At 35.9% G+C, this 12,030-nt stretch overlaps 1 long non-coding RNA gene across 1 annotated transcript; it reads right to left on the bottom strand.

Moving 5' to 3' along the window:
- Positions 1-7,846: 7,846 nt before the first annotated feature.
- On the bottom strand, positions 7,847-9,987 carry LOC138937779 (uncharacterized). The gene is made up of 3 exons (XR_011447570.1): positions 9,340-9,987; positions 8,657-8,913; positions 7,847-8,459 (listed from the first exon to the last, which is right to left on the bottom strand). It is a non-coding gene; the product is annotated as an uncharacterized lncRNA (long non-coding RNA).
- Between the last annotated feature and the right edge of the window lie 2,043 nt (positions 9,988-12,030).

Raw genomic sequence — 12,030 nt, 5'->3', positions numbered from 1 at the left:
TGATGGTGCAAACACGAAGAAAAAATTAATTATACGAGGAAAATTGCAAGGGAGAATAATTACACATTGTTTACAAGTGTTACGTCCTGCCGACTCCACGATTCCTTCCTTCCGCGAAATTGCGGCAAGGATCGTCGATTGACAATAAAAATAAGTCTTTCGGTAAATAGAACATCTTGCACCACATAACGTTTTAAACTTTAAACATTTCATCACTTATCAGTAAATATATCGATGAGTAACCACGAGAAAAACAAAAAGAAATTAAGCCGATCAACAGATATTCCATATATAGACATTCCAGTGAAAGAACAAATAAACAGCGAAGAGACGATGAAAACATCTTACGAAATATCTAACAAAATAACCGCATCATCATCGATAGAAATCATAGACCTTTGCTATTCACCTCAAAATCACGTGTGCAAAGGTCCATCGGAAAATGTTCACCTTCGACCAATCGACGAACTATAAAAAGGGAGCCCGCGAGACTCCGCTCTCTCAGTTTTTATCAGAGTCACCCGGTTAACGAATCAGTCCGGCACGTCTTGTTCAACAGCATCTCTCTCGACCACGAACGACAATCTACGAGTTAAGCTGCCCGTCCGTCTTCTATTTAAAAAGAGTAAGTCGCAACCAAGCAATTTTTCTTTCCGCGAATTCCAACTAGGAATCATCACTTATAATTCTTTATAGTAAAAAAGATCACCTTGCGTATTTCAATCAACCGACTTCATTCGCGAATCAAGTACGTACATCGAGTTTATCGCAGGACTCGGAGGGCATTGGCGCAAGCTGACTCAAAAACGATTAGGATAGTTAACCAATATATTGCTAAAATCAATCACAATTTAATCAAACCGAATAATTAATAGAATTAACAATCACGATTACGATTTTCCTCACTGACCTACTTTTACACTATGTTTTTATTTTTTTGAAAGATAATAGAAAATATTGTATTTATCAGCCAGAATTCTAATCTTAACGATAGAGCCTTTTCCAACTCAGTCTGGCTGATGTCCCTCGAACCATTGTAACACCCGCGGAGCGATAAGCTCAACCACACACAAACACTCATACTCACACGATAAATGTTATCACTTTCTACAAATATATATATCATGTATACGAACCTTTTATTTTTCTAATAAATAAAATTATATTTTATTTAACTAATTAAACAATTCTTAACCCCTCTCTCGTTCCCAGTACGAAGATCGCACTAGGTCCCATCCCGCGTGAAAGGGATTAAATTCCCTGACCGAAAAGGGACCACCGAGCGAACGTCTGAATAAACAGCGTAATAGCGACCCGAACGGTCGTTTACCTGTCTTTCAGACCTAAGAGTTCGTTCGACCCGATTCTTACGCCGCAAAGCGTCTGATTTCGGGATAATTAAGAGATAGTTGTTACGCCCTTCCGTCGACTCATCCTTTTTCGAGTCTGGACGTAACACAAGCAAAAACGTTAATTTTCTTAATTATATTATATATTTTCATTATATTATATATAATTATATTGTATAGTTATACTTCACGTAATATTTTACGTAATAGTATAAAAATAAATTACAAATAATTAATATAAATTCGCACAAGTCAATCTTCTAATCTAAATCAATCGATTTAAGCATTATTGTAATAGCTTTTTGTTTGTTTTTTCTTTGTAATTTATGAAAAACGCAATTTCGTTAAACTCATTGCCTCGTCAACGGATCGGTAATTTCATGAAACAAGAGAAATTGCTGCATGGTTCTTGAATAATTCCAAACGGAGAAATGTGGGCGGTTATAAAGCTAATTGTTTTTAGTCGATCTAATGTGATAGGCATGATCATGTCGCATATCCGACGCTATAAGCGTTATATTTTTTGCTCGCACGTTTCTTGGTCTCGTTTAATCGCCCGTATTAAATTTTTATTCTCTCGAATAATTTGAAATAATTACCGCTTTATTGATCATGAGATATTTTAATAAAAACGACTAAAAGTGATTATATACACAGGATATTATAAGATATTAAATAAAATGAGTATTTGTTGATATTCTTGAAATTTAATTATTTTTATTAGTTCTATGTTTCTTTTCTTTTTCTTCTTAAAATTTTATTTCGTATAATTTTCTATAGATTATCATCTTTTCTATATAATATGTCTACAAATTTTAATCATTTTTTAAAGCATAATTATGAACGAAAATTATAATACGAATGCATGAATTTCTATCAGATTGTCTTCAAAGTATTAACATAAGATTGAGAAAATGTATAAATGTTTTAAACTTATAAAGAAGGAAACATTTTTCAGAAATTTATATTTAAATTTTAGATTTTGAAAAGCGATTTTACGATTTCATCAAACTTTTTTTTAGATATTATCTTATAGATTACATCGTTTATTATTTTTGAAAGTAGCTTCGGATATTTTCGATTTTTCTTTCTCTCTATCTTTCTTACTCTTACGAATTGATAAACTTACCGAGGATATACCACACATATACCAGATTTTCAATTATATCGAATCGTATGGTCATTGTTCAACGCCAAGCCATCGATAATGTTCCCTTTCGCTGGCTCCGGAGCTTTAGGTCCTTCATTACGATAGCGCCTGCAGGATATATTCCCTTCCTCGCGCAGATTAGCGTTTACAGAAATCCGGAAATTTCGTGGGAGAGCAAGCGGCGTGAACGGTAGCAGCGGGAATTTCCGGCGAAGTCGCTTTGTCTATCGAATCATACAAGTTGGGCACAATGATGGGGGCTTCCTTTAATGAAAGATGCTAGTTAAGGCAGGCAGAATGGAGCAATGATAGAAGCATGGAATCCGCGAAGCAGGATGAGGGAAGGGGAGGAGGAAGAAGAGGCGAGAAAGCGATGGGTGGTCTCTTCCGAAGCGACCTTTCATTCGCGAATCTCGCAAAACGACGAGCGGGAGAAGAGAAATGGGAATGTCGGTTCCATTGGTTCTACTTAGCAGAGATTAATTCGCGTTAGTTTGAGAGCTCTTGTACAATGCGTGGCTCGCTTAACAATAATAAACAAAGCTATAATTATTATACTAAACCCCGCTAAATGTTTACGAGCTGACGGCCGTGAATTTCGTAGTCCTCTATCATCTCATGTTGCCTCGTTTCCCTTTGTCCTGCTCTCTCTTTCGCACACTCCTAATCTTTGTATCTTTGTCGTCATTTTTCTAGAAACAGGCACGTATGTATCTCGAGCTGTCTGAATTTAAACTCATTGCACATCGCGCAGAGTTGACCTGTGTATGTGTCCGAAACGAGTAAAATTTCCTTCGCGTAGTGGTTTTCGCTACTCTATGCCACTCGAAGCGCACGCAACACGTTGCATGAATATGCATTTATATTTCTTTCCACAGTGTACTTGGTTTCAATTGTGCAACAGCGTCTTTGCGCCAAAGATATTTACTTACGGCAAATTTGAATATATTTGATAGAGATGAAAGTATGACGCACAAAGTGTGTAACAAGAATATCAGAAATATTTACGACGATGATGAATTTATTATAATTGATGAACTGAAATTTATAATAAAGATGAATTTATTATACATGATGATTAAAATTTATTACAATATAATTTTGTTAGAATTTATTATAGCTTGTGATAAAAGCCCGCGCGCACAATCTTCCGCGTATTCTAAAATAATCGTCACATAAATTTTAATTATCTACTTTTAACAATAATCAGTCTTGTGTCGCGCCGACATCCTCATCCAAGTAACTTTCATACATAATTACATATTTAATCGCAGAAATACGTCGTAGATCTCGCTACGCTCTTGCGCTTTAATGAGATCCGGTAACAAGTCACGAGTCACGAGTAATTGAGCGTGTTCTGTCTTATAATTATTATAACCACTGGCTCGGATGCATCGACTAATGAAAAGATGTACTTGAACGTGGAAAATGACGCGCCCTTGATTCTTGTTGCTGAACATAATTTCATAGGTCGTATAGGCATACTTAACTTGCACTGAGTTACTATTCTTACTATAAGAAACAATTAACGCGAATGGATAAATTAACTGAGGATCCATGAAATGTAGTATTTTTATCAAAATAGATTTTTCTTCCTCCGGAGAGCTTGATTATTTCACATATATATTTTTTCTTTTATTTATTTTTTTTTCCCCTTACCTGCTACTTAGTTCGGTTTCCTTTTCTCCGTTAAATATCACATTTCTTTTCTCTTGTTTCGATTAATTCTTAGTCAAAAGTGCAACGCGCGTAAACTGTATATTCACTTCTCTCTGCGCGCCGTGTTACTCGAACGCGGTTAGATTTTTATGACGTGCACGAAGGGTTTTAAAAGGCTTCGTGACGTCGATCCAGGCTCGCCGTATTGCAGGTAAAAAAAGATATCACGTATACAAGAGTACGTTGTTCCTAAAATGCACGCGTATCTATGTGCCTCTCCACGTACGTATAGGTATGTGCGCATACCATATATGCATATATATGTGTGTGTGTGTGTGTGTGTGTGTGTGTGTGTGTGTGTGTGTGTGTGTGTGTGTGTGTGTGTGTGTGTGTGTGTGTGTGTGTGTGTGTGTGTGTGTGTGTGTGTGTGTGTGTGTGTGTGTGTGTGTGTGTGTGTGTGTGTGTGTGTGTGTGTGTGTGTGTGTGTGTGTGTGTGTGTGTGTGTGTGTGTGTGTGTGTGTGTGTGTGTGTGTGTGTGTGTGTGTGTGTGTGTGTGTGTGTGTGTGTGTGTGTGTGTGTACATATAAGTGTGAGAGTATGCGACGGAGGCAGAATTGGGGTGCCTTCACAAAATCACAGTGGGACGCCAACGCGGCGGGACGACTGGGACGGTCGTGGAGGGAAATAAATAACGTAAATTGAAAAACGCTGGAAATAAAAGTGCCGCGGTTAAGTACACTTATACGTGCTTGGTATCGGCGATATACACACATCCACGCATACGCAAAACCAGCGCCGGATGAGCATTTGTGTGCATCCTCCCTTGGAGTATCCGAAGCTTTTGCTCTGTTTGTATACCGTGCATACTCAATCGTCTGACGGAATATCGCTACCCTCTCTTCTCTTCTAACCCTTTTAATCGAGGCTCTGCTACTACTGCCGCTGCCGCTGCTTTTCCTCTCTCTTCCAGCGTATGTTTTGTTTATTAATGGAAATGCGTGGGGCGCAGACAATTTGAAAGGATATTTGCTCTCTCTCAACACGCAAGAGAGCTCCCACGAGTCCTCTGTAGAATTCACATCGTCTACGATACTCTCAACCTGCGGCGCGGTTTGCCTGTGTGTGAATAATGCGCGTAAAATAATTTATTCATTAGCTCAGGGATTAATTAAAGACAAATTTAAAATATGCGTATACGAGTTTGATAAAATAAATTCTTCTTCTTCTTTTTTTTTTTTATTGGACGCTTTAGAAAGAAAAACTTAGGAATTATAAAAAATGATGTTTCAAGTTTTTCAAATAAATAAATAAATGTAAACATAAATCTAGCGTAATTTTATTTCTGATTAAAGCAGACATTTCACGTGCACGTGTATTTCGTACTAGTGCCAGTACTTACTGCTTAACCGCATTAAATGATTTTAATGGATTACTCGTGGATTACAAAAGCGAAAAAAGGAGCGCGCGGTCTTCCGGACGAACCGGGGAGAGAATCCGGTTACCACGGAAGTGACGTAACAAAGAGAGAATAATTGAACGGGGGCCACACGTCTCCGACACGAGATTTTGCCCTCCGTCCACCTCGCCGCGTCCTTTCTCTTTCCGTATCATCTCTTCGCCGTTTCCCTTCGATCCGTCCGCCCGACACCGGGGCTAATGGTTTAATCCTAACATGGATGTTAACCAAATTACCGGCTACGAGTCCCACTATGTGCCGTGCATTCGCTGCGGTTTCTACGGAACAAATTACCCGCGATTACGCGGATAATGGTGGAAGGCGTTGAACGCCGCGTCAACCCGTACCGATCTGCCCTCCGCAATTTTCTGCATCGCCAGCGCGTCCCTGCCTCCTAAGGTCGACGTAATAACGCAACGGCATCGTCTTTCAAGCTCTTCAGAATTTCGCATTTTTATCGCGACACTGTGCTCTCGACAGTCCCATTTATCGCCTTTCCGATAATCCGAGTCTCGAGTATCGTGACATTGTAGACTTTGATAGAATATCTCGAAATATTAATGGAAACACGTATCGTGTTTTTTTTTTTACCACTTTTCTGCTGTGTGAGCAGCCGCAGCAACGTATTCAAAGATTTCGCGATTCAGAGCAAGATAGTTATAAAATGACATGCGTTTCTCTCTGTCATCTTGCAATTTTTCACGCTCTGTAATTTCCGCTTTTATCTTTTTTTTTTATTGTATTTTATTTTATTACAATCGTAGCAGCAGAGAAAAAAAGAGAGCGAGAGAGGAGGGAAGAAGGGAGGCAGAGAGGACCACTCTTGGTGGTACCACTGGCCAGACCTTTCCGATATTATATTGCCCCCTAAATTATGCCGTCATAAAAACGTGATGAAGCGACCATGACTGCGGGTGCCCGGCAAATGGTTCGAAAAATCAAGAGGAACGAAAATAACGGTCAATCGAATGGACACACACACACACACATCGAGCAATATATTTGTTATTCACGGAACAGCTCACGTGGCGCATCTGTCATTCTCGAGATCTGATATGTGCTTGCTACTTCGTCTGTACATGTGCATACCGTTATATACCGGTTTAATAGTAGAAAAATTTGAAAATTCGCGAAAATTTTTGAAACATAAACACACGACTTATATTTTGTAAAAGCATTATTTATGTTTTTGTAAAAGCATTTTTTAAATAAAAATGCTTAGCGCCAAATCTTTGTGGATCATATTTTAAATAAAAATTTTAAGTTTCTTATAAAAAAAGACTGAATTTACGAAGAATTTACAACATGTACATATATTATGGGTATATATCGATTATATACTATTACAATTTTGATTACGAGATGCTGTCCAATATTGAATCCTTAAAAAAGTTTGAATTCTTGTATTAAAGATAGAACGGAATTTAAAAAGAAGGCATATAATTTATATTAATCATAGAAATTTTGATGGATATTCGATGGACATTATTTTACATAATCGTGTAGATATTTTAATTTTCATAATAAAAATTTTGCGCTAATCGCGTTCGCATGTTTTTCTTTTCGCAGATGATGAAGCATGGTTGGGACAATTACGTGCGATACGCATGGGGTAAAAACGAACTGAGATTCATTTCGAAGAGAGGTCACAGTGCCAGCATCTTCGGGGCTTCAAATATGGGCGCGACCATCGTCGATGGACTCGATACTCTTTACATCATGGGTCTTCACGATGAATTTAAGCAGGGCCGCGACTGGATTGCTGAGAATCTGGACTTCGATATCGTGAGTATTTGCATGCTTTTATATTTTCATATTTATTATCAGCGTGACATACATTCGCTGAGATAATCTCTGAACATTCAGCAAATTATATGCGAGTTATAAACAGGATACGCTACACAAAAATAGCATTTTTAAAAGTTAAAATAAATCTCATAAAAAATAATGTTTCTACATAACAACGACATCTAATACAAATTATCAAAACAAGTAACAACAAAAAATTTATTTACGACCTCTTCGTGATCGATATGATAATTGCGGTTTATCTCAGAGTACATCGATGGGTAATATACATTTTTGTAAAACTCATAACGCAACAAATTTTTAGCCCGCGTTACTTTTAATAGATTATCTGTCAACTGTTTATTTTAATCATCCTACGAAATCCGGCTGACGGTGATTGCGAGAGGATTTTGATAGGCTGTTTTTTTTTTCCCCTGTGATATAATACATTTATTCCCTTATCTCTGAGAAAATTATGATGAATTATATAGCTCGCTCTTATTAATTCCGATTAATTAAATGTCTTTTCTCAAATGTGATATAAAAACTATAGTATCGTATAGCGAGCATTTCTGCCCTATATTTTTATCATAACATTTAACATTTTATATGCGACGTAAAAAATAATTATAAATACAATATAAACCGCGAGCTGTATTACAACAAAACTGCAAGCACGAATATTTTTTGTGCGTATGTGTTTCTTTGAAGAATTTCTGCAGTCCTTTGAGACTACGAAAGTATAGTGATGTCTGTCTAAAGTGAAGAAGGTATCACGATGAAAGTTCGACATTTCGCCGACACGCGTCGAAACCAATTTCATCGTGAGTCTACTTACTTGACGCAGCCATGTTATCGTCTCCTTTCTCGCGAACCCCAACGGAAGCGAACTTTTGATATAGGCTCGCGCGTCTGCATACACTATTCCTCCCCCGCATCGCATCCTTTCTTTACTTTTATGTTATCGAATATGTCGGAAATGTGTTTGCCCTGTCAAGGAAAGTCCCATTCTGATGAGACGTCAAAGGCACCCTTCGATTTTCTCTTGGCATGCGACCTATTCAAGTAAAATGTAAGAATAATATCACTTTATAGATATTTCGAGGCAAAGATTTAGATAATTATATTTTGAAGCAGTTTTAAGAAATAAAAAATACGTTTTATCTCAAATGTTATGAAATCTATAAATATACAAAATAAGTTGAAGAAAAATAATGCACAGAAATAATAAATCTTTTCAAGTATAATTTTTACAAAAAATCGGGATAATCCTTCGCAAGCGTTTGCTTTGTCACTAAATGGATATGACTTTGATGGAGAATGAAAATCTTATCTTCGTAAAACAGGACTACATTGAAATATCTGAAATCCTCGACTGGATCCCAATATTTTCTCCATAAAATATCACAGCGGACTATTTTTGTAGGACACACGAACAGCTTAAAGTTGCGACATGAAATATTCTATCGCGATATCAAATATTTTCTTCATGTGCGAGGAAGTTGGTAAAGCTGAAAAAAATTATTTTTTCATACATAACTGTTCGTAAATATTTTCCCGAATTAAAATTCTATACGACTTTTAAATTTTACATCCAATTATATTAAATCTTCGAGTATAGTGATACATACTTATTTTGCGCAATGTAATATTACGAGAATGGATATGATAAACAGTTAACTGAAATTGCATCTATTTCTTTGATCTTATTTATGATTATATTTATTGACAAAACTTTAGAAATAAAACAATGATCTATAAAATATTATTATATTTCGTAGAGTAAGAAATACATCTTTTCACAATATCTGACATAAATAAAAATCGATCACATATAAAGAATGGATAAATGAATGAGATATATTGAACAATTAATTGTAATTATCTTGTGCTTTGATTTTTTTCCATGGTAAATTTATTTTACAAAGCTTTCTTACCAGTAGAATACGAAAAATTTTTGATGTTTTTCCTCTCCCATCAAGAGGCAAATAATCCGGTATTTTTTCCGAGGATATGTTACCCCTTCAAGGATATTCTGGTAAACGGTGCATTTAAATCCTGAATTAACTTAATCGTTATGTAAATCGATGTTCGCGGTATTTCTCTGTCGGTGCGTGTTGGAAGAATAAACTTGGGCGTTTTCGTGTGACAGTTCCGTAAGTACCGAGCCGGGAAACTTAGCCCGGTTTATCCAAAGTTGGTAACAGCCTTCCCTTTCTCTCTCTCTACATCTTCCCCGCGATCCCTCGAACTCTTCTCTCGCGGTGTTACGTCGGATTTCTAAGTGGATAACTTGCTGTATTAGCTGCTTTCGGCTTGCGGTAACCGGTGTATCAACCGTGTTAGAAGTTATGCCTATTGTTTCACGGCAGTTTCTGAAACTCTTTCCTCTCGCGTATTTACCTGGAAGAGATGCAAAGTCACGTTAAGAAACATTTAGATACGCGATATTTCGCGCCTCTTACCTTTATATATTCATTCTACCTGTTTATTTATGCCATACAAAAGAAATATATTAGAGAAAGATTCATAAAATTTTTATTATAGATCTCCTAAAATATTTATTGCAATAATAAAATCAGTTTTTTTTTTTATATTAAAAATATTTCCATCTATAATTGTAGTTTCTAAAATTTTTTTTACTCTTTAAAAAACTTTAGGTATAGATATTTTTGAATTAAATAAAGTGTACGCGCCAAACAGTTAAAAATATTCATAATATCCATATTATTGAATTTATTCAGATATTCACGAATAAATATTAATGTTGCTCCATATTCAAGAATATTAATTTTAGAATAGACAGTGAGCGCTATTCTAGCTACAAAGCGTTCTTATACAGAGTATTCCAGAATTATTATTACAAGCATTTAAAATTGAGAAGAATGTGGACGATTCGAGAACACCCTGTATATTTCACGCACGTTCAATAATAACGATAAGGAACGAAAATTAAAAGGCGGCGCGGGACAATGATGCATCTCGGTTATTCGCATCTGGTCAGCGAAATAAATTTCAATGGCCGATATGTGCGAGCGGGCCAAAAGGAATACCGTGCAATATATCGCCTTCAATGAGATTTATACAGGAATGAAAACAGCGCGGCGAGAAGGCGCGCGGGCTTTAGCAGCGACTAGGTGGGAACCGAGATCATGAACGGGTTATATGGACTTGTCCGCGATTCGGATGGGCGATAAATTCGGGAGGAAGAGGGAGGGGAAGGAAAAGAAGGGCCTAACCGCTCCGAGTATAAAACGAAGATCGCGCGTATTATGCGTCGAGAATGCAGATGTGCGGAGACGGGGGTGCAACTAGCAGTCACCACACGTCCAGTGTACCTGACACCACCATTTTTCTTTAATATACGCACAACCGTATACGCGGGATTAAAGAGAAAAAGAACGGCGAGATACACGTGTTTTATACGACAATGTAAGTCGTCGATGTTGCGGGTACTATTGTTGAAAGAGGATGCCGTATCCTCGCGAGAGAGATTATTAATAGCGATGTTGTACAACAGAAATTAGCACACTTCCTGAACACATTTTTACGCTTAGTGATCTTTTTGTACACGACCATTGATACTTTGCACCGAACTATGCATTATCAAAAATTTTGCGATATCTTGAAACTCTTGAATAATATTTTCATCTTACGAGTATAAATTTATATCAATATTCACATGTGTCTGCTCTCAGCAGACATGCGATATTATAAAAATATTTTCAATCAATCTTCTCTGCCTGTGCAGTTATATTTGAAAGTTACGTACTTTTTAATATTGCCATGTTGAAATCAAACCTGTAATATAAAAAAAAATTAGGCGATTTTGTTTTGCAGTTTCCATAAGAGGACGGAAAAGTACTTAACTAAAAGCTTCTTGTCAGCGATAGTCCCTTGTACTTTTTGTTGAAGCTCGAAAATAACTTTTATTTAAACTTTTGTTAAAATTTAAGGATAATACTAAATATTAAATACTAAAGATAATAAACTTTTATAATTTTTATAAATTTTTGATGATATTGGTCGACTACTTAAGCACTTTTTTATTTAGTTTGGAAGGCTTTTTTAACACTTCTATACTGATTTGATAATGTAAGCTTAACGAGGGAAAAAGAGTAAAAAGAAATGTCAGTGTCAGATTTCATAATTCTATTTTTTTCTTTTTTTATAGTACTTTAATAATTTTTGTTTGTCTATCTTGAGTGACAAATATTTCATAAACCATTTATTTAGATAAAACTAGGACGAAAGTTTTTTATTTTATTTTATATTCCCTTGGTACGTACCTATATCTCGATATTTTGTTTCTCATAAAGCCTATCACGCGTTTTTGAAATATTTAGTCTCCTTAATTGGCGAATATATGGACAGAAATGCATTGTGATGCCTAATTTCTTTGATTTGTCTGGATCAATTAATAACAAAAGTTTATAAAATTTGTCTGAATTAAAATAATGTTAAAAATTCTTCAAATATAATATACACGAATTATAATTACTATAAACAGCAAAGATACAAAGAATATAATTTATAAAATTAATATAATTAATTAAAATAAAATCAATATAATTTATAATATCAATATAATATATGTGTATTTGCGCGCAATAATAAACAATATATGC

The sequence above is a fragment of the Polyergus mexicanus genome, unplaced genomic scaffold (genome assembly GCF_030449975.1).
Source record: "Polyergus mexicanus isolate NDT 795.1 unplaced genomic scaffold, iyPolMexi1.0 SCAF_11, whole genome shotgun sequence".
Classification (NCBI taxonomy): domain Eukaryota; kingdom Metazoa; phylum Arthropoda; class Insecta; order Hymenoptera; family Formicidae; genus Polyergus; species Polyergus mexicanus.
Note: the sequence above shows the minus strand (reverse complement) of the source record. Positions and strands in the feature narration are given on the sequence as shown.